The 19,780-nt window shown below is 37.4% G+C and overlaps 1 pseudogene; it reads right to left on the reverse strand.

The window, feature by feature from the left end:
• Positions 1-482: 482 nt before the first annotated feature.
• Positions 483-16,067, reverse strand: LOC149515765 (uncharacterized; annotated as a pseudogene).
• Between the last annotated feature and the right edge of the window lie 3,713 nt (positions 16,068-19,780).

A 19,780-nucleotide genomic window follows, 5' to 3' on the forward strand; every position in this document is an offset into this window, starting at 1 on the left:
ATTAGAAATGGATCAAATACAAGTTTTTTGTGAGTAGTTTGTTGCTCCCGTGAACCACCAATTGGGCTAGCTGGACGAGTTTAGGGTCTTGGGGTAGGCTAAATGTTAAGACTATATGTGGTATTCTAAGGCCTAATAGGAGGTTGATATGTTTAGAGATAAGATGATGTACAAATGGTTGATATGGGTAAGGGGAAGTGTTATTTACAGCAGGGTAATATGAAAGGTATTCTTGTGGTGAGTAGGGTTGATAACCCCCAAATTGCTGTCTATCAAAGCTCACAGCTTGAGCTTCAGTCTCTTTTTTCTTTGAGACTCTTTTGTTGGATGCTTCACCTCCTTCCAACTTGTCATTCTTGATGGCACTCTCTATAATTTCTCCTGAAATTATCATGTTAGCAAAATTTTTTATTGCATTCCCTATCATCTTCTCATAATAGAGAGGTTTCAAAGTGCTAACAAATAGCACTGTAGTCTTTTTCTTAGTCAGAAGAGGTTGTACCTGAAAAGCTACATCCCTTCATCTTTGGGCGTATTCTTTAAAAGACTCATTTACCTTTTTCTCTAGATTCTGTAAAGATAAACGATCGGGAGTCAAATTGATAATATGTCGATATTGGCTGATAAAGTCATGAGCCATATCGCTCCAAGAATGAATGCAGGTTCTATCTAGCTAGACATACCACCTAACAGCAGAGCCTATAAGGCTATCTTGAAAAACATGCATTAATAATTTTTCATTATGGGCATAGGCTGCCATCTTTCGGCAATACATGGTGATATGAGTTTTTGGGCACTTCGTACCATCATATTTCTTAAATTTTGATACTTTAAACTTTGGCAGAATGATTACATCTGGGACTAAGCACAGCCCAGCAGCATCAATAAAACCATAAAATCTAATCCCTTTTATAGCTCGTAATCTTTGTTCAAGCATACTAATCTTTGGATCTTCCTGAGACTTCGTCACTTTTACTTTTTCTTTCTCTTTATTTTTCAAGTCATCTAAATCTGAAATCGGTTGTACTGCCTTTTTAGTAAAGACAAGATTTACATAGCTATGGTAATGCCTTGGATTAAAGGCTGATGGAATTCTAGAATATGTAGGATATGCGAAGTGTTGTGGTGGAACTTCTTGTGTAAACTGGGATTGAGGTGGACCAAAACCTGGAGGATACAAAGGGTCGGCCACTTCTTGTGATGGGAGGCCTTGTTGGCTTGTGTTTTCTTCTATTCCTTTTCCATTGTTTAGCTTATTGTGAACATCTAGAATCTTGCTCAACTCATTCTCAATCTTCTCCTATGCTTTCTCTAACTTTTCAAATCTATGAGAATTTTTTTGCTCCATTTGTCTGGCTCTGGCTCATGTGTTATATCGATAGACAGGGTTCTCGCTAGATGGAGCTATCCTTGAAACTGGAATATCATATCTTAGAATTAGCAAATTTATATGACTATCTCATGGTTACTTTGTTAAGTGTAACGAGTGAGAATGCAATGAATGAAAATGCATGTATGCAAAAAACATTTACCTTAAGACGGTATTTAACTAAAAGATTTCATTTATTCCAAAAAAACTTTTATTTACATTGAGTTTATCATCCTAGAATTATAATCATAAAATTGCTTGATCTGTTCATACTGGGCGTTGGCTTCTTCGATGAAGTTTAATAGATGCTGCCCATGCTCTCCTACTAGGGTCACCACTTGTTTTAATGCCTCTACTTCTTCCACTATCTCTCTTACCTTGCATGCCCCTTTACAAATTTGGGTCGTTAGGTGCTCAATGTATTTCTGTCTTCTTAAGTTCTCTTTTTTACCACACCAGACTTGGTATGATAACTCTCTATGCTCTCTAACCAATGCAGCAATATGGTCTTCTTGTTTATTCAACTTTTATCTCAGCCTGCTTAGATAGCTATTCAATATGTTATTCTCTGTCTGTACTTGGGTACTTTTTTCTTCCAATTCAGCATACTCTTGCTTCAATCTTGTATTCTCTTCAGTCAGCTCAACAATGGTTATCTCTTTGGCCCTTTCTCTCACACATAACCTTTTATATTCTTGGTGTAGCTCTGCTAAGTCTTCAATAGCTATATCACGTTCTTTAGCAATCTTGGAAACTCTGGCTTCATGACTTTCAGCTCTATCTTTCCACTGGTCTTTTTCTTTTCAAAGCTTATAGATTTCTTGCTTTAACTTATCATTTTCAGACTCAAACTCTTTTGTCACAAGCTCTAATTCTGATCGTATCTTTTTAAGCTTTCCTCCTATTGGCAGTTGAAAGCTTTCATAAATGAATACCATTTCTTGTCTTCGCTTTGCTCTCTAAAGCAAATACCCTAGAGTGACTTTATCAGTAAACGGTTCATGACTCACTCTTCAAAGATTTTTCCATGCTTTAATCATATCATTCATCCTTTGAAATACTTTTGGCTCATTGTAAGAGAAATCTAACTGATGAAGCCCATGCATCATAGGGATGAACTGTTCTGCCCTAAACTGCCGTCTCACTAGGAGTGGTGCATAATTTGTTACTTCTCATAAACCCAAAAATGGGACCAAGGTAGGCAAACCTGTTTTTGTTTCTTCTTTGTATGAGAATCCATAACTTCTTTGTCTATCCCCATGAGTTGAGCCAAACCCTTACGAAATTCTGACTTATGTTTTTTGACATATATCTTATCAGGAGCCTTGAGGTGCAAATCCAATAAAATCAAATATTTTTTTATGGTTGGTGTTATATCAACTTCATTGAAGATGAAACACTTGTATGCAAGATCCCAGAATTACGCTGCAGCTCTGATTAGTTGATCGTTGATAACTACTGCAAGAAGGTGTGCTATATGCCCGTGTCTTTGGCAAAACTGCTCTTGTCTTGACAGACTCATCTTCTTCCATATGTCAACCAAATCCTCTAGATTATTTTGTTTGAGAAGGATAGATGTTTCTTAAGACAAGGTAGAATCATATCCGATTGGTAAACAATCCCTCATCTTCAGTTGAATCTTTTCTGACTGGACTCTTACTTCATTGGGTGACTCACAAGGTGCTAATACAGATGAAGAACAAACCAGTCGTTCTGTGAAATTCATGAAATATTTTATTGAATACTGTCTTTCAAGCAAATGTTCTTTATGTAACTTTATGATATGAGCATGAACCAATGCAAAAGAATGAGAGAAAAGGTTAGTATGCCCAGAAAAAAAGGAATAAATAACTAAGTAAATTAAAACATCACACAGAATAAAAAGAATGAACCCTATGCTTTTGGTTAATTCTAAAAGGGAAGAATGATGGCTCTATCTATAGGTTAGGCATTTTTAAGGTTCACTATATGCGGTTTGAGGTTAAAGTCTAAAGGTTCCCAAATTGCTCCTTACATCATTGTCCATCACAGACTAGTAAGGCACCCAAATCCTCACCCATTACAGGTTACAAGCGAAAAAGGTTCAATTTGAGTAGGAGTATATCGCTAGCCACTACGGAGGCATTAAACCTCACGAAAGCAATAGGTACTTTACTCCCTCATAAAGGGACGGAGCTCAGGTATAGAGCTCATGTTATGCATATACATATGAATGACATAATTAATAAAGTAAATAAACATGAATGAATAAAAAAATCAATACAAAAGGTTCAATTTTATTAGGCTTTTGGATAACACAAATTTATTTGCTGGCCTGACTTAGATTTCCCCAGTAGAGTCGCCAAACTATCATAACGTCTAGATCTAGGGATCCATTGCTAGACATTAACTTAAAAATGAGTCACCACCAATCTTTTTTATCTAGGTACGATTGACCACCTAAAAAAACTATCCTTTCGAGGAACACCTAAGCTTAAGGGTCTCTAAAAGAATAAGTTCAGGTGTACTAACCAGAATAGGATTCAAAAGTACAGTTACGTGTGAAGAAGGTTATAACACCCTCGCAATGCCCATCGAAAGATGGTACCAGCTTAATTTTGTGTTATCCAATAAGTCTTAAAAATTTACCAAGTAATTAATTATTAGAAATTATTCTCAATTGACTCTAATACTTTTAGCAGAAAATTGAAAAAATTCCCTCACCTCAAGAGTATGCAAGGAGACTACTGTTTCACTTGCAGAGGCTCTATTGTCAGATTATTTAACATTAAAGAAAATTCAAGAAAATAAAAAGGAAAAGAAATAAAATAAAAAAATGATTCAATTTTAGATTTAAATCCTTTTCTCTTCAAAAATTCGTTACTTTTGTACAAGGAAAATTGATACTTTCAACTTTTCCCCAAAATGTTTTTCTGAAACTTTAATTTCGAGAAAAATTGATACTTTCAACTTTTCCTAAAAAAAAAACCCTATTTTAGAAAATTATTTTCAAAGAAAATTGATACTTTTAACTTTTCCTCGAAAATACTTTTTAGAAAAAGTTATTTTCAAGGAAAATTGATACTTTCAACTTTTTCCCAAAATGTTTTTCTGAAACTTTAATTTTGAGAAAAATTGATACTTTCAACTTCTCATCGAAAATATTTTTTAGAAAAAACTTATTTTCAAGGAAAATTGATACTTTCAACTTTTCTCCAAAATATTTTTTTGAAACTTTAATTTCGAGGAAAATTGATACTTCCAACTTTTCCTAAAAAAAAAACCTTTTTTAGAAAATTATTTTTAAAGAAAATTGATACTTTCAACTTCTCATCGAAAATATTTTTTAGAAAAACTTATTGTCAAAGAAAATTGATACTTTCAACTTTTTCTCAAAAATATTTTTTAGAAAAACTTATTTTCAAAGAAAATTGATACTTTCAACTTTTTCTTAAAAATATTTTTTTTGAATTTTATTTAAAAAAATAAAAATAAACAAAAATAAAATAAAATAAAAAGTAATAAACAATTCTAATCTAATCAATAAATAATAATAATAATAATAATAATAAATTAAAAAAAATGGGCCTACCCATTTGGACCAGGCCCAATTGATCCGGGCTTGGACCAAATTGGGTGTCTACAATCTAAATAGAAGTTTATGTCTATTCTTTCATTATAAATAAATCTTTTAATATAACTATTTTCACTACTTTTGATTGGATAGTTTGAGGCTATCTTAAAAGCATAATTGCCTTTAAGAAAGTGTTCTTCACACCTTAAAGTCAAAATTCTTTTCTATTATTTATCTTTTTTTATTTATTTTTTCTAACATTGATAACCTTCCAATTAATGTCCTTCAAACTTGCATTGGCCTTAGGGAACGAAATCAACAAACCAACTTTACTTGCTTTAAAGGATCAACTTGTTGATGCTTCTACTAGACTTCTAATTATTTCATGGAATGCCTCTCCACTTTTGTGAGTGGCAAGGTGTTCGGTGTGATCAGCAAGACCAGAGGCAAATAAAGGACAAAGTTCAGGTTTACAGTTTATATATGAAAGTGCATGTACAATGTGTGTGAATGAACAAAAAACTCTTTGATATTTTATATTAACAAATCCAAATCTCCCATGCCTCAATTAAATGTTATACAAATAAATTATTACACATAAAAAAAAAAAGTAATCACATAATACATAAAAACCATTAAAATAAGGCTTAAAATAATATATGACTAATAACTAGCTTGATTCTTTAATGTTCATAGTATAATCATCAAACTGTCATAATATTTAAGTCTAAAAACTTGATAATTAGACACAAAAAATATAACATTGTGACCTTTATATATATATTTAGGTGTGATCAAACACCTTTGTAAATCTATCATTTATAAAATTATCCTAAATTTAACTGAAGATCCCTAAAAAAGAATATGTTCTAGTTTATATCTTTAGATGTAGGTTCAGGATTTGGTTATGTATAAAGAAAGTTTTAACACTCCTACAACATCCAAATTTTTTATTAAATTAGTCTTATAATATTTTGTCTAAATTTTAATTAAAATAGTTTTAAAAAAAAATTTAAAATTCTTTAAGCTTTCACAAAAAAAAAAAAGTTTCTCACTTCAGAAGTATTAAAAAAAACATGTTGTTTTGTTAAAAAGACTGTCTTCAAATTTATTCAATATTTTATGAAAGAAACCCAATTTATTTACATCCCATTTTACTTATTTAAAAATATTATATACAAAGTAATTTCAAAATAAATATACAAAACAATCACAACATAAAAATTTTTATCAAAATTTTCTTTTTCTTTTTCTTTTTTCTCATTATTAAATCAAAATTAAAACTGAAGAAACAAAATTAAGAAAAAAAGAAAAGAAAAAAAATAATAAAAAATAAAATAGCAAAATAATAATAAAAAGGGAAAATAAGTAAAAAAAACAAACAAAAAAAAAAGACCTACAGTACGAGTTGGATCAAGTTTGGATTAGCGCGCAAATCCTTTCAAAGTCGAGGCGCGAGTTAGCATTTTCTGATCGCCAAAATGAAGCAATATCGGAGTAAGTATTTAAGCAAAAGAATTCTTTTTTTCTTTACTTTTCTTTTTCTCTTTTTTTTTTTCATTTTTTCATTTTTTTTTGCCTTTTCTTTAAAACTTCAATTGCGATATTCAAAGATATATACATAACCAACTACGATGCTTGGAAAAAAATTACCTTAGTACGAATAGATGTTTAAACACATGCGAAATCTAAATAAATTTTTTGTTCTAATTTCTAAAGCGATTATATTATTCAACCAAATTATAAGATCTGACAATTATTTTTCTAAGTCTGTGCATGTATCACGGCTCGCACGAACACTCTAAAGGCAAAGGCACTTGTCTTGGCCTAAGACCCAAGCCTGTGACTTATGCACACATACTTTTACATTTATAAAATTACGAACTTTCAAAAATGAAAGATAAATTTAATACATAACTCCATAAATTCAATCATATCTTAATCTTCACCGTTTGGTGCTGCCTATATATCTTTTATCCCTTTTCATGGAACAACTTGTTTCCGTGCATGCAATCTTGCCTTAATTGCATGCAGCTCCGTTATAGCATCTTCAATCTTCATTCTCTCAACAGGAACTTCTATAGAGCACGCAACACCGACTTGAACGAAAGAAACCAAACACTTCCATATTTCATTACCGTCTATGTTCTTCTCATTAATTTGTTGAAGCAATCGAACATCTAGAATCTCCTCCAATTCTTCTGGCACTGCTATCTTACAGAAACTATGAAGGCTTAAGCCATCATGAAACAAGTCATATGTTGGCCTCTTTCCAGTGATCATCTCCAACAGGAGAATTCCATTGCTGTAAAATCGCCTTCGGGAGAGGTCGGACCTCCGATGCCATATTCTGCAACGATTTGTTAACGGTTTGTTACAAATAATTATAACTTAGAACTATTTTTAGTTGTAGAATGTTCTAAAAAATTAGAAGCCAAATGATTTAAAATAAAGTACATATTAAACGCATTTACAAAATAAAATGTATTTGGTTAACAAAATATGATTAGAAGATTTGAAATTTACCTGGAGCGAGCTAACCAATTGTTCCTTTGATGACTGAGGAAGTTGCTTGCTCGCAACCCAGATTATTACTTGCAGCACTAGAAAGGAGCTTAGCCATCCCAAAATCACCGACATGTGCAACCATGTCATCATCTATAAGAACATTGGTCGGCTTTAGATCGCGATGAACAATCACCGTTCCACAATTGTGGTGAAGGTAATCCAACGCATTGGCCACATCTATAGCTATGTCCAACATTTGACCAAAGCTCAAATGGCGTGACTGATCATATTGCTGATCATGCAGCCAGCTATCTAAACTTCCATTAGGAATAAATTCTAAACCAGAGCTTTGAAATCACTGTCTTGGTAGTCAATGCTTGAGCAAGAAGTTATCAACTTGACAAGATTCCGATGTCGAATTTTTCTTAAAGCCTCGCATTCCTCCTTGAAACTCTTTACAGCCCCCAGGTTTTGAAGGTTCAATACTTTCACTGTAATGGCGTTTTTGTGTTGGTGAAGAATTCCTTTACATACAGTGCCAAAACTGCCACTACCAATGCAGTTGGAGGATGTGAAACCATTAGTGGCTTGAAGAAGTTCCTTGTATGATACTCGCAAGTAGCCAACAGGCGGCAAAGGCACAGGGATTTTTCCCTTCCAAAGCATTTTCTCCAACAAAGGAAAACAAGAAGTACAACCAGAATTGAGGCAAGTGGAATGCCAAGGATGAAAATAAAAATGACTTTGGTTGACAAAACTTTTCCCTTTTTCCCTTCTTCCTGATTGATGCATCTTGGAAGTTTTATTTCAGGAATTCCCCCCACAAAACTCTTTGTTTCCAACAATGGAAAATTCACTTGTATTATTGAAAACTCCTTTTTGTGGAACTTCACCCTCTAATTGGTTGAAAGAAAGGTTTAAACTCACTAAAAATGGAAGGTTTTGAAGATCAACTGGTTTTGTGCCAGACAAATTGTTACAAGAGAGATCCAAGTTTTCAAGACCTCTTAGAAAGCCAAAAGATAGAGGAATGCTACCTTGAAAGTCGTTTCCCTGCATGTGCAAGATTCTTGATGCAGAAATCTCACCAAGTCTCTCAGGAATTTCACCTGTGAAATTATTGTTATCAACTCGTAATTCTACAAGATTCTTCGAGTTACCAATATCTGCTGGAAAGACACCAGTGAAAGAGTTGAGACATATTCAGAGTAATCAAACTTTCAAAACCAGCAATCAACTGATCTGGTGTGCTACCACGAAGCTTATTTTGGGAAAGATCCATTATCTGCATACGCTTGCATTTCCAGAGTGTCAATGGAATACTTCCCTCAAAATTGTTGTCATTTAAATAAAGATAAGACAATTGAGAGAAATTACCAATGCAGGATGGGATTTTACCAGAAAAGCAATTCACAGAGAGGTCAAATCGTCCAAGATTTTGAAGCTTTCCAATGGAAGTAGGAATGTTGCCTGTAAACAAATTTATCCCTTTATATAACCGTGTCAGCTTGACAAGATTGCCAATTCCTTCAGGAATAGTTCCAGAAATCCGATTCCCTCCCATATAAAGAAGATCAAGCTGGATTGATAAATTAGCTACAGAATCTGGTAACACCCAACCTAATCTATTCTCATGGATGGCTAAAAGTGTCAACTGACTGCAGTTAATTAAAGAAGAAAGAAAATCCAGGTCTCCTGCATTTCCATATCAAGGTGGTTATAGTCAATGGTAAACAGTTCAAGATTCTGAAGGTTTCTCAAATTGTCAGGAACTGATCCACTGAAACCATTTGTTTGGATGTCAAACTGTTGCAAGCCAGAGATATTAGTTACTGATCTTGGAATTGTTCCAGTGAATTGGTTATCTCTAATATACAGTATTTCAAGCTTTGGAAAAGCAAAACCTATTTCAGGTGCAAGGCCCCCAGATAATTTATTTGTACCCATGTCAGTATATGTCATGGAGGAAAGATTGTAAATTGAAGAAGGAATGGTAACAGATAGGTTATTTTGACCAATGACAAGTACTTTCAAGTTTGATATTCTCCCTAAAGCATTGGGTATAGCTCCCTCCAATGATTTTCCTGCAAGTTGCAGATAATCCAATGAAGAAAGGTTTCCCAAGGAAGAAGGAATACCCTCAATCAAATTATTGTCTGCAAGAGAGAGTCTGGTGAGATTCTTCATATTATCATCACCAAAGCTGAATGGAATTTTTCCAGAGAGGCTATTGTGATTTAAATTAATCAATTTGAGGTTTGAGCAATTGCTGAGCTCCATAGCGGTGTTACCTTGGAGATTATTGTAACTTAGATTTAGAAAACGAAGCAGCCTCAACTGCCCAAATTCCCTGGGGGTATGTCCTTGTGTCAAGCCCTGGGCAGGTGCGCCAGGCACATCAAGCGCACCAGCAGGCAAGCCAGTGGTTGAGGCCCGCAGACCAGGCGCGCTGGCCAGTATTTGCGCGCAAGGCCTAGGAGACGAGGCCAAAACGCCCGCCTAGCTTGCAGGCCATCCCATGAGACCAAGGCCTGGCATTCAGGCTGCCCGCACCACATCCAGAAGGGCCCAAGGTGCTAGATACGCAAGTGAACATTCTGAAAGCTTGCAGGATCAGCAGGAGCCTCTTGGTAGATTTGGTTGACCCTAGAAATCAGGAGTTAGAAGCCTGATTGATTGTAATATGTGTAATCCCATGATTTTAGCTTTTATTCTAGGGATATTGCCATTAAGTGTAGCTGGAGCCTCAACTATAAATAGAGGGCTGCTCCACCCTCATTTGTACACCATCAAACACTTCTGTTTTAGTGAATACACAGCATATTCCAACATTCTGTCTTGTTATCCTGTTTCTCTTTAACTTGCGTAATCAGCCATTCCCATTGTTCTAGTGCCCGCACGCTTGTGTTTTAGGCTGACTTAGGCATAAAGGAGGAGATTCCAAGCCTAAGGCTGTACGGATTCTGAGTCTAAGGTCGGAGCCCGTGACAGTTGGTATCAAAGCAAGTTCGGTTCTACGTGTTTGTGTTGTGCAGGTTAGATCGTGATTGAGGAGATGGCATCCCAAAGCGACATTGCTAACCAACAACCAGAGGCCTAGGAGTAGGGGCGTGGAAGAGGTAGGAAAGCCAGTTCAAGAGATATATGGTCTACCATGGACGGTAGGCTGGCCAAGGTGGAGGTGACCATGGGCGACATGGGGGAGAAGCTTGAGGAGGTAGAGACTCACATTGCATCTCTAGACTCCATGGGGGAGGAGATCCAAGGTGAGCTGCAAGCTACTCTCAACAAAGACATAGACGTGATCACTCAAAGGAATAAGGCCTTGGAGGTTGAAGTGCTGACCTTGCTCAATGGCATGGAGGCCATGCGCCAGCGGATGGAGGAGATTGCCAGTGAGCTCATTTCTTGCAAGACTGCCATTAGGAATGGCATGTTTGCTGGAGTGTCCAAATCCAGGTTGGATGTCCCCAAGCCTAAGGAGTTCAAGGGGACTAGGGCGGCCAAGGAAGTAGACAACTACCTTTGGGGTATTGAGCAGTACTTCCAGGCCATGGGCATGCAAGACGAGGCGATAAAGGTAAGCACCGCTGCTATGTATCTCACTGATGTAGCCTTATTGTGGTGGAGGCGTAGGTGTGATGTGTCAGGCGTGGGAGCGCCAAGATTTGAACCTGGACAGAGTTACAAAAGGAGTTCATAGAGCAATTTTACCCGGAGTATACCGATGATGAGGCACGGGCAAAGTTGCGCAGGCTGAGCCAGCAAGGGGACATAAGGAAGTATGTCTAGAAATTCTCTGAACTGATGCTACAGATCTCGGATCTAGGCGAGAAGGACACCTTATTTGCTTTCATGGATGGGTTGAAGCCATGGGTGAAGCATGAGCTACAACGGAGGGGAGTTCATGACTTGGCTAAAGCCATAACTACTACTGAGTCCTTGATAGAGTTCAAGCCTCTGAACAAGTTCGAGTCTACCAAGCCCAAGGGTAAGGGCAGGGACGATAGGGACCAGAAAAAATAGTCCAAAGGGAAGGACAATGACCGAGAGTCCAAGGATAGAGATCGAGACCGTTCAATCAAGGATGGCGAGAGGAAGCCACCAGCAAGCAAGTGGAAAGCAAAAGGGGATCGAGAACCATTAGCATGCTACCTATGTGGAAGGAGCCACATAGCACTCAATTGCCTGCAGAAGGGCAAGCTGGCTGTTGTAGACAAGGAGTCTGATGAGGAACCAGAGTCAGGGCCAGCAAAGCTTGGGTCGTTGGTGTTCAATGCTGTCTAGAGTAAAGGGAGCCGCAAGCCAAAGGGCTTGATGTTTACGGATCTGATGGTTGCGGGTCAGAAGGTGAGCACACCGGTAGACACAGGTGTCTCACATCTTTTTATTTCAGGTGATGGAGCCCGAAAGCTCAGACTAAAGGTGCAGAAAAGGATTGGTACCATTAAAATGGTGAACTCCAAGGAAGTTCTAGCCATTAGAGTAGTACGGGGAGTGGAGTTGCAGCTTGGAGACTGGAAAAGCAAGGAGACCATAGAGGTAATACCCCTTTATGACTATGAGTTTGTGATTGGGTTGGATTTCCTTGTTCGGATTAACGCCCTCCTTGTGCCTTTTATCGATTTTATTTGCATCCTGGATGCACAGTACCAATGCCTAGTGCCATTGAAGAGAGGGTTTGGAGTTGGGTCACAGGTGGTGTCAGCCATCTAATTTGCCAAGACGGTAAGCAGGGAAGAAGACACCTTCTTGGTAGCCCTGAAATATGATGAGCCAAGGGAGAAGGAGACCGAGTCACCCTTGGAGGTGCTAAAGGTGCTAAAGACCTTTAGCGATGTGATGCCCATAAAGTTGCCTAGCAAGCTACCACCTAAGAGGGAGGTGGACCACAAGATCGAGCTGGTGTTCGAGGCCAAGCCACCAGCTAAAGCCCCTTACCGAATGTCCTCACCAGAGTTGGAAGAGTTAAGGCAACAGCTCAAAGAGTTAGTTGATGCTGGCTTCATCAGGCCATCGAAGGCACCATATGGTGCACCAGTTCTATTCCAGCACAAACATGATAGGTCGTTGTGACTGTGCGTAGACTATCGGGCTTTGAACAAGCTGACCATCAAGAACAAGTACCCCATCTCATTCATTACGGACTTGTTTGACCAACTTGGGAGTGCAAGGTGGTTCACTAAGCTGGATTTGAGGTCAGGCTACTATCAAGTCAGGATTACGAAGGGAGATGAGCCAAAGATAGCATGTGTCACTCGGTATGGTTCGTATGAGTTCTTGGTGATGCCTTTCGGACTCACGAACACCCCAGCAACATTCTGCACCCTTATGAACAAAGTACTTCAATCATTCCTTGATCGATTTGTTGTGGTTTATTTGGATGACATTGTGATCTATAGTCAGACTTTAAGAGACCATATAGACCACTTAAGATAGGTGTTCGAGGTGTTGCAGGCACACAAGCTGTTTGTCAAGAGGGAGAAGTGCTCATTCGCCTAACAGGAGATCCCGTTCCTTGGCCACATAGTGGGAGGTGGCAGGATACGCATGGATGAAGGCAAGGTGCATGCCATCCTGAAGTGGCAACCGTCAACCAAGGTCACTGAGTTGAGATCATTCCTTGGGCTGGTTAACTACTATAGGTGCTTCATCAAAGCTCACTCAGTAATAGCCATGCCATTGACTGACTTGCTCAAGAAAGGGAGAGCATGAGAGTAGAGCGCAGGGTGCCAGGAAGCCTTTGATAGGTTGAAGTAGGCTGTGACCGAAGAGCCAGTCTTGGCCTTGCCAGACCATGCTAAGTTGTATAAGGTGCATACGGATGCATCAGACTTTGTCATAGAAGGCATGTTGATGCAGGAGGGACATCCAGTCGCGTTCGAGAGCAGAAAGCTGAACAAGACTGAACGTAAGTACACGATCCAAGAGAAAGAGATGATAGCAGTGGTGCATTGCTTGCACACTTAGCGTAATTACTTGTTGGGGTTGAAGTTCGTGGTTATAATGGACAATGTGGCGACTAGCTACTTCCAGACGTAGAAGAAGCTATCTCCCAAGCAGGCGAGATGGCAAGATTTTCTTATGAAATTTGATTTTCATATAGAGTACAAGCCGGGGCGGGTGAACCTAGCGGCAGACACCCTGAGCAGGAAGGTTAACCTTGCTGCCATTAGCCAACTAGAGCGGTCACTGGTACCGCGCATCAAGGAGGGACTTGCGCATGATCCTACAGCCAAGGCTCTTATGGAGTACGCCCAGCAAGGTAAGACTAGGCGGTTTTAGATGCAGGATGGTTTGTTGTACACCAGGGGCGGTAAACTATTTATGTCGCAGCACGAGAAGCTCCGCAAAGAAGTTTTACAAGAATGTCATGATTCAAGGTGGGCTGGACACCCCGGAGTGAGCCGTACCTTGGCGCTGATCAAGGATCGATACTACTGGCCGCACATAAGGGACAATGTGGAGGCCTATGTGAAGACTTATCTTGTGTGCCAACAGGACAAGGTGGAGCTCAAGAAACCAGGCGGTCTCTTGGAGCCATTGCCAGTGCCAGAGCGACCATGAGAGAGTGTTTCTCTGGACTTTATAGTCGGTTTACCCAAGACAGAGGGGTTTGGAAGCATCATGGTAGTGGTGGATAGGTTTTCCAAGTACGAAATTTTCATTCCAGCAATCAAGGAGTGCCCAACCGAGGAGGCAGCTCAATTGTTCCTGAAGAACATGGTTAGGTACTGGGGAGTGCCGAGGACCATTGTTAGTGATCGGGATGGGTGTTTCACGAGCAGGTTTTGGACTGAGTTGTTCAAGCTGTTGGGGTCAAACTTGAACTTTTCCACCAGCATGCATCCGCAGACCGATGGACAGACAGAACATGTGAATGGACTATTAGAGGTCTACCTCAGGCACTATGTGAGTGCCACACAACGGGACTGGCCAAAGCTGCTAGATGTTGCGTAGTTTTCCTACAACTTGCAAAAAAGTGAAGCAACGAACCAAAGCCCATTTGAGGTTGTGATAAGGCAACAACCACTAACACCCAGTTCAATTGCTGCAGGTTATACAGGGCCGAATCCAGCAGCATACAAGTTTGCCAAGGCATGGCAAGAGCAAACTGACTTGGCCAGAGTCTATCTACACAAGGCGGCAAAGAGGTCGAAGAAGTGGGTAGACCAGAATAGGCGGGATGTGCAGTTCCAGGTTGGAGACTTGGTGTTGGTGAAGCTGCATCCCATTGTGCGCCACAAGGGGCTGCACAAAGGCCTAGTCCAGAGGTATGACGGACCTTTTCAAGTAGTTAAGAGGGTAGGCAAGGTTGTCTACAAGCTGGATATGCCACCCAAGTCGAAGGTACACCTGGTGTTCCATGTGAGCATGCTCAATTCATTCTATGAGGATGAGGGAGATCCAGAACGGGCAGAGTCAAAGCGTGCACCATTGGGAGCAAGGGCCTCATATGAAAAAGAGGTCCACAGCATCATAGCTGACCGGAAGGTGAGACGAAAGAACTATCAACCAAGACAAGAGTACTTGGTGCGCTGGAAGGGATTTTCAGACAATGAGATGAGCTGGGAACCAGCAGAGGACTTATGGCAATTTGGGGACCAGATCAGGCAGTACCATGCAGAAGATGCAATGAAGGCGTTGTACAATCAGGTGGGAGAGAATGTCACGCCCTAGACGGGTACGCCAGGCACATCAAGTGCACCAGCAAGCGAGCCAGAAGTTGAGGCCCACAGACCAGGCGCGCTGGTGGGTATTGGTGCACAAGGCCTAGGAGACGAGGCCAGAACGCCTGCCCAGCTTACAGGCCAACCTGTGAGGCCAAGGCCTGGCATTCAGGCTGCCCGCACCACATCCAGAAGGGCCCAAGGTGCTAGATACGCAAGTGAACATTTTGGAAGCTTGTAGGATCAGCATGAGCCTCTTGGCAGATTTGGTTGACCCTAGAAATCAAGAGTTAGAATCCTGATTGATTGTAATCTGTGTAATCCCATGATTTTAGCTTTTATTCTAGGGATATTGCCATTAAGTGTAGCTGGAGCCTCAACTATAAACAAAGGGCTGCTCCACCCTCATTTGTACACCATCAAACACTTCTGTTTCAGTGAATACACAGCATATTCCAACATTCTGCCTTGTTATCCTGTTTCTCTTTAACTTGCGTAATCAGTCCTTCCTATTGTTCTAGTGCCCGCACGCTTGTGTTTTAAGCTGACTTAGGCATAAAAGAGGAGATTCCAAGCCTAAGGCCATACAGATTCTGAGTCTAAGGTCGAAGCCCGTGACACTTGCAGGCTGTTATTAGATAGATTAGCCTCTCGAAGGAAACTCAAATTTGCGGTTGAAGGAGATATGGAGCCACCTAATTTCATGCTATTCAGTTTCAAACTGATTACCACATCGAACACCTTGCCACTCACAGAAGTGGAGAGAAGCATTCCATGAAATTAGAGCTCCAGGAGAAGAACCATCAACAAGCTGATCCTTCAAGGCAAGTAAAGCTAGTCAGTCGGTTTCGTTCCCCAAGGCCAAGGCAAGATTGAAGGACATCAATTGGAAGATTGTCAGAACAAGAATGCAAAGCAGAAATTTAATCTGAATAATACATTTGTTATTCAAGTGAGATTTCTCCATTACTAGCTGGAATTACTTAAAAAAAAGGTTTAGAAAAAACAAGAATATTTGGGAAGGGAAGACAGAACTAATTATTAGTCAACAAGCTTTTCGTATAAATAAATCTAATTCTACGTGGTATTCAAGACTTCAAGTCATAAAAATGATTTCAAATTCTGACCAAATTAAAGAGAAAAAGAAAAGAAAAGAAAAACTAACTAACAAATATTAAAGAACAGCAAAAGAAAATTGATCAATCCCATTCAAGTGACATCACGGAAGTCAGAAGAGAGTTTCATCTAAGAGAAAAGTCAATCTATAATTAAAATAGAAAGTTTCTTGTCTAAGTAGGAAACCAATTAGTCTTCCTAAACGTCATGTTGGCTTCGGAAACCGATTGGTCAGACAGATTTAGTTTGAAGATCTGCCAAATTTCACTGTGAGCTCCTTCACCATGTCTAATTATTCAGCATGCGACAAATCCTATCTGAATTAGTCATCCAATTGACTAAAGCTGATTGAGTCTGGTCTTCGTTAAAATAATCGTCTTCGCTAAAATACAGATGTGCTTGGAAAAAATGCCCTTACTAAAATGAAGATATGTCATCCATTATAAGAAAAAAAAATTCAACTAACAATTTAAGTTATTAAAAAAAAAATTAAAGTTACGAGTGAAGTACTGAAGAAAAGATGTGCTAGATAAAATTTAAGAATCTTTGTTATAGAAAAAAAAAATAAAGTTATGAGTGAAATACTGGGAAGGAGATGTGCTGGATGAAATTAAGAATACTTGTTAAAAAAAATTTAAAATTATGAACGAAGTACTGGGAAAGGGATGCACTAAAAACTTAAAGAATCCTTATGGTTCAACCAAACAAAAAGATAACAACTAAAGTTATATTTGGTTAATAATTTTGTTATTTTGCCTTTTGCTTTTGAAAAAAAAAAAAAAAAGCGAAAAGCACTACTTGAATATAAAAGTTTTGTAATTTTAAGATGACATGCACGAATTTTCTTTTGTATAAACTAATTATATTTTATTTTTGTGTCTAGATTCCTAGTAATTGATGACATTATTAAGCAAATTACGGAATTGGCACAATTATATTTTTTAACAGTTTCAGTACTATGATCTCTTTTCTGATTTTTTTTTTTTTTTGCCACAATTCTGATGCATAGTTTCAGTTCAGTGAAAGTTGCTCCATTGAAATGTTTCCTAGGATGCACTTGAATATGGCTAATCTTGGGATATTTTGCAATCCAAATCTTATGTTGTATGGCTAATTTGTTTTAAAAAAAACACCTTTTTTATAATCAATTGAACTGATCCGTGAATAAAACAAATGTCAAGTTGTAATTGCATAGATATCAAAGTCTTATTCTTTGACCATATCAACAGTATTTTGTCAATCGAAAGCTATGATGTACAATATAAAAAAAATGAGAGAAAACATGTTAATTTAGCAGAAATTGTATGGAAAATTCGTAATCCAACTCCTCGAAAACTTGTATATAACCAGACCCTGTGCTTGATTTTTCAATCACTCAGCCCTACGACAATGAAAACTTTGTTCCTTATTGCCAAAGTAGTTGCTATCACTTTACTACTAATTTTTATACTAATGAAGCCTCTTGAAGCTCTCGTGACATCTGATGCAGTTCCTCCACCTATAGGCTGCGATCCTTCAAACCGCAGACTCCTTGATTCTTCAATTTGCAGATTACCACCTCCACGAGCATGATCTGCGCCGACCTATGTTAGCTGCTCATGACGTTATCAATTTAAAAAAAAAATCAAGACATATATGGTCTTTTCCCCTTTTTTTTTGTGAATTTTTCTACTTTCAATAAATTTATAGATTATGTGCACGAGACGTTCCGGTTGTTAGAGTTCAAAATTTTTAATTTATATTTCTCCTTTTCAAATCTTGCAATGCAAAAGATAGAATGTTATGTTTTGAATACAGCTAGGTTCCTTTTTAATTTGAACTAGAATAATTTATCCGGCTTTGTTCGAGTCATAATTTCATTAAGTATGAAAAAATATTAGATATTTGCAAAATAATACTTTATGTGAACAAATCAACAAATCCATTCAATTGAAACTTAATTGATGCATATATTAAAGATAAAAAATTAATTTTTAACGATATAAGAACTTATAACCTTAACAGCATATTCAAACATTTTAAAAAAAAAAAGCCAAACTAAAATATAACAATTTGAATTTGATTCATGAGTGTTAATATTATTCAATAGATATATTAAACTTAAATTACATTAATAATTAAGTATATTTATCTACAATTAATTAGATTCATGCATACCATAAATTTATGTATGGATAAATTTATTAATAATTAAATTTATACAATTAAAGTTTGATCGTAAAAGATTGACTCAACTGATTCATATAATTACTTTGAAAAAATTATACTTAACGAATCTAAAATTCTCATAAAGAAGAAAATATCCGTTACCTATTTCTGGTATTTGTTGTTACATAAATTTATACTTTTAATTTTTCTTAGAATCAAAGTTAATGGATTCAAATCTGATAAACTTTTTTCATAAGATCGTAAATCTTTAACCTTTTACTTATTTAACATTCCTACACTCAAACACCTGCAGGAAATAAAAAAATAAAAAAAAAAATCTTGTGGCCAAACAATCAAAGTTTGTAAATTCTATGCGGGATTCTTGCATTTATAGACCATTCATTTCCAATTGCCACATAGTTCCCATACTCAGACTCTCCTTTTCTTCCCTGAATACCAAGCGCATGACTTCTTCTTCTTCCTTGACCACCAAAACTCACATAAAAAAAAAAAATTATATTCTCTCTTCTATAAGATTTGAAAGAGAGACCTCTAAATTAAAATTTTTTACTCTAAACATACAATCTATAAATTTATTGAAAGTACAAAAAATTAACCAAAGAAATGGGAAAAGACCATGTATGTCCTGAATTTTTTTATTGAGAACCTGAGCATCTAACATAGAGCGGCGCAGATCAGGCTCATGGAGGTGGTTTGCAAATTGAAGAATCAAGGAGTCTTCGTTTTAGCATATGACAGCCTATTGGTGGCATTGGACCCTCACGCTTAGCTTCAAGAGGCTTCAGTTGTATAAAAATTAGGAGAAAAATGATAGCAACTTTGACAATAAGGAACAAAGTTTTCATTGTTGTAGGGCTGAGTGATTGAAAAAGCAAGCAGCAGGTCCTGGTTATATACAAGTTTTCAAGGAGTTGGATTACTAATTTTCCATACAATTTCTCTTAAATTTTTTTTTCTCAATTTCCTTTTCCATATACGTCATGACTTTCCATGCCATAAATGTTGACAACGGAAGATTGATATCGTCAAAGAACAAAATTTTTATTATTTTGCACAAAAAGACTGTAACATTAAAATTGAAAAGATGATGGTAAGTGTTGAGATTCAAATCTCAAACTTAAATGCCATCTCTTATCAATAATTGCATGAATATTGAATTAAGTTTGGATTCAAAAAATCAAACTTTGATATCTATACAACCTACCCAATATAAAAAAAATAAAAAATAAAAAGTAACATCACAATTGATTTGATAGCCAAATAATTAAAAAGCAATACTACCTATAACATAATCAATCTATATAAAAGTAAGTCAAACATTAATCATCTTAAAATTACATATTTTATATATGATTTTTTGAAAAAAAAAATGTATTCTCACAACATGCTTTAATT

This window comes from Durio zibethinus, chromosome 12, assembly GCF_047325235.1.
Source record: "Durio zibethinus cultivar Kanyao isolate XHJ-2024 chromosome 12, ASM4732523v1, whole genome shotgun sequence".
Classification (NCBI taxonomy): Eukaryota; Viridiplantae; Streptophyta; class Magnoliopsida; order Malvales; family Malvaceae; genus Durio; species Durio zibethinus.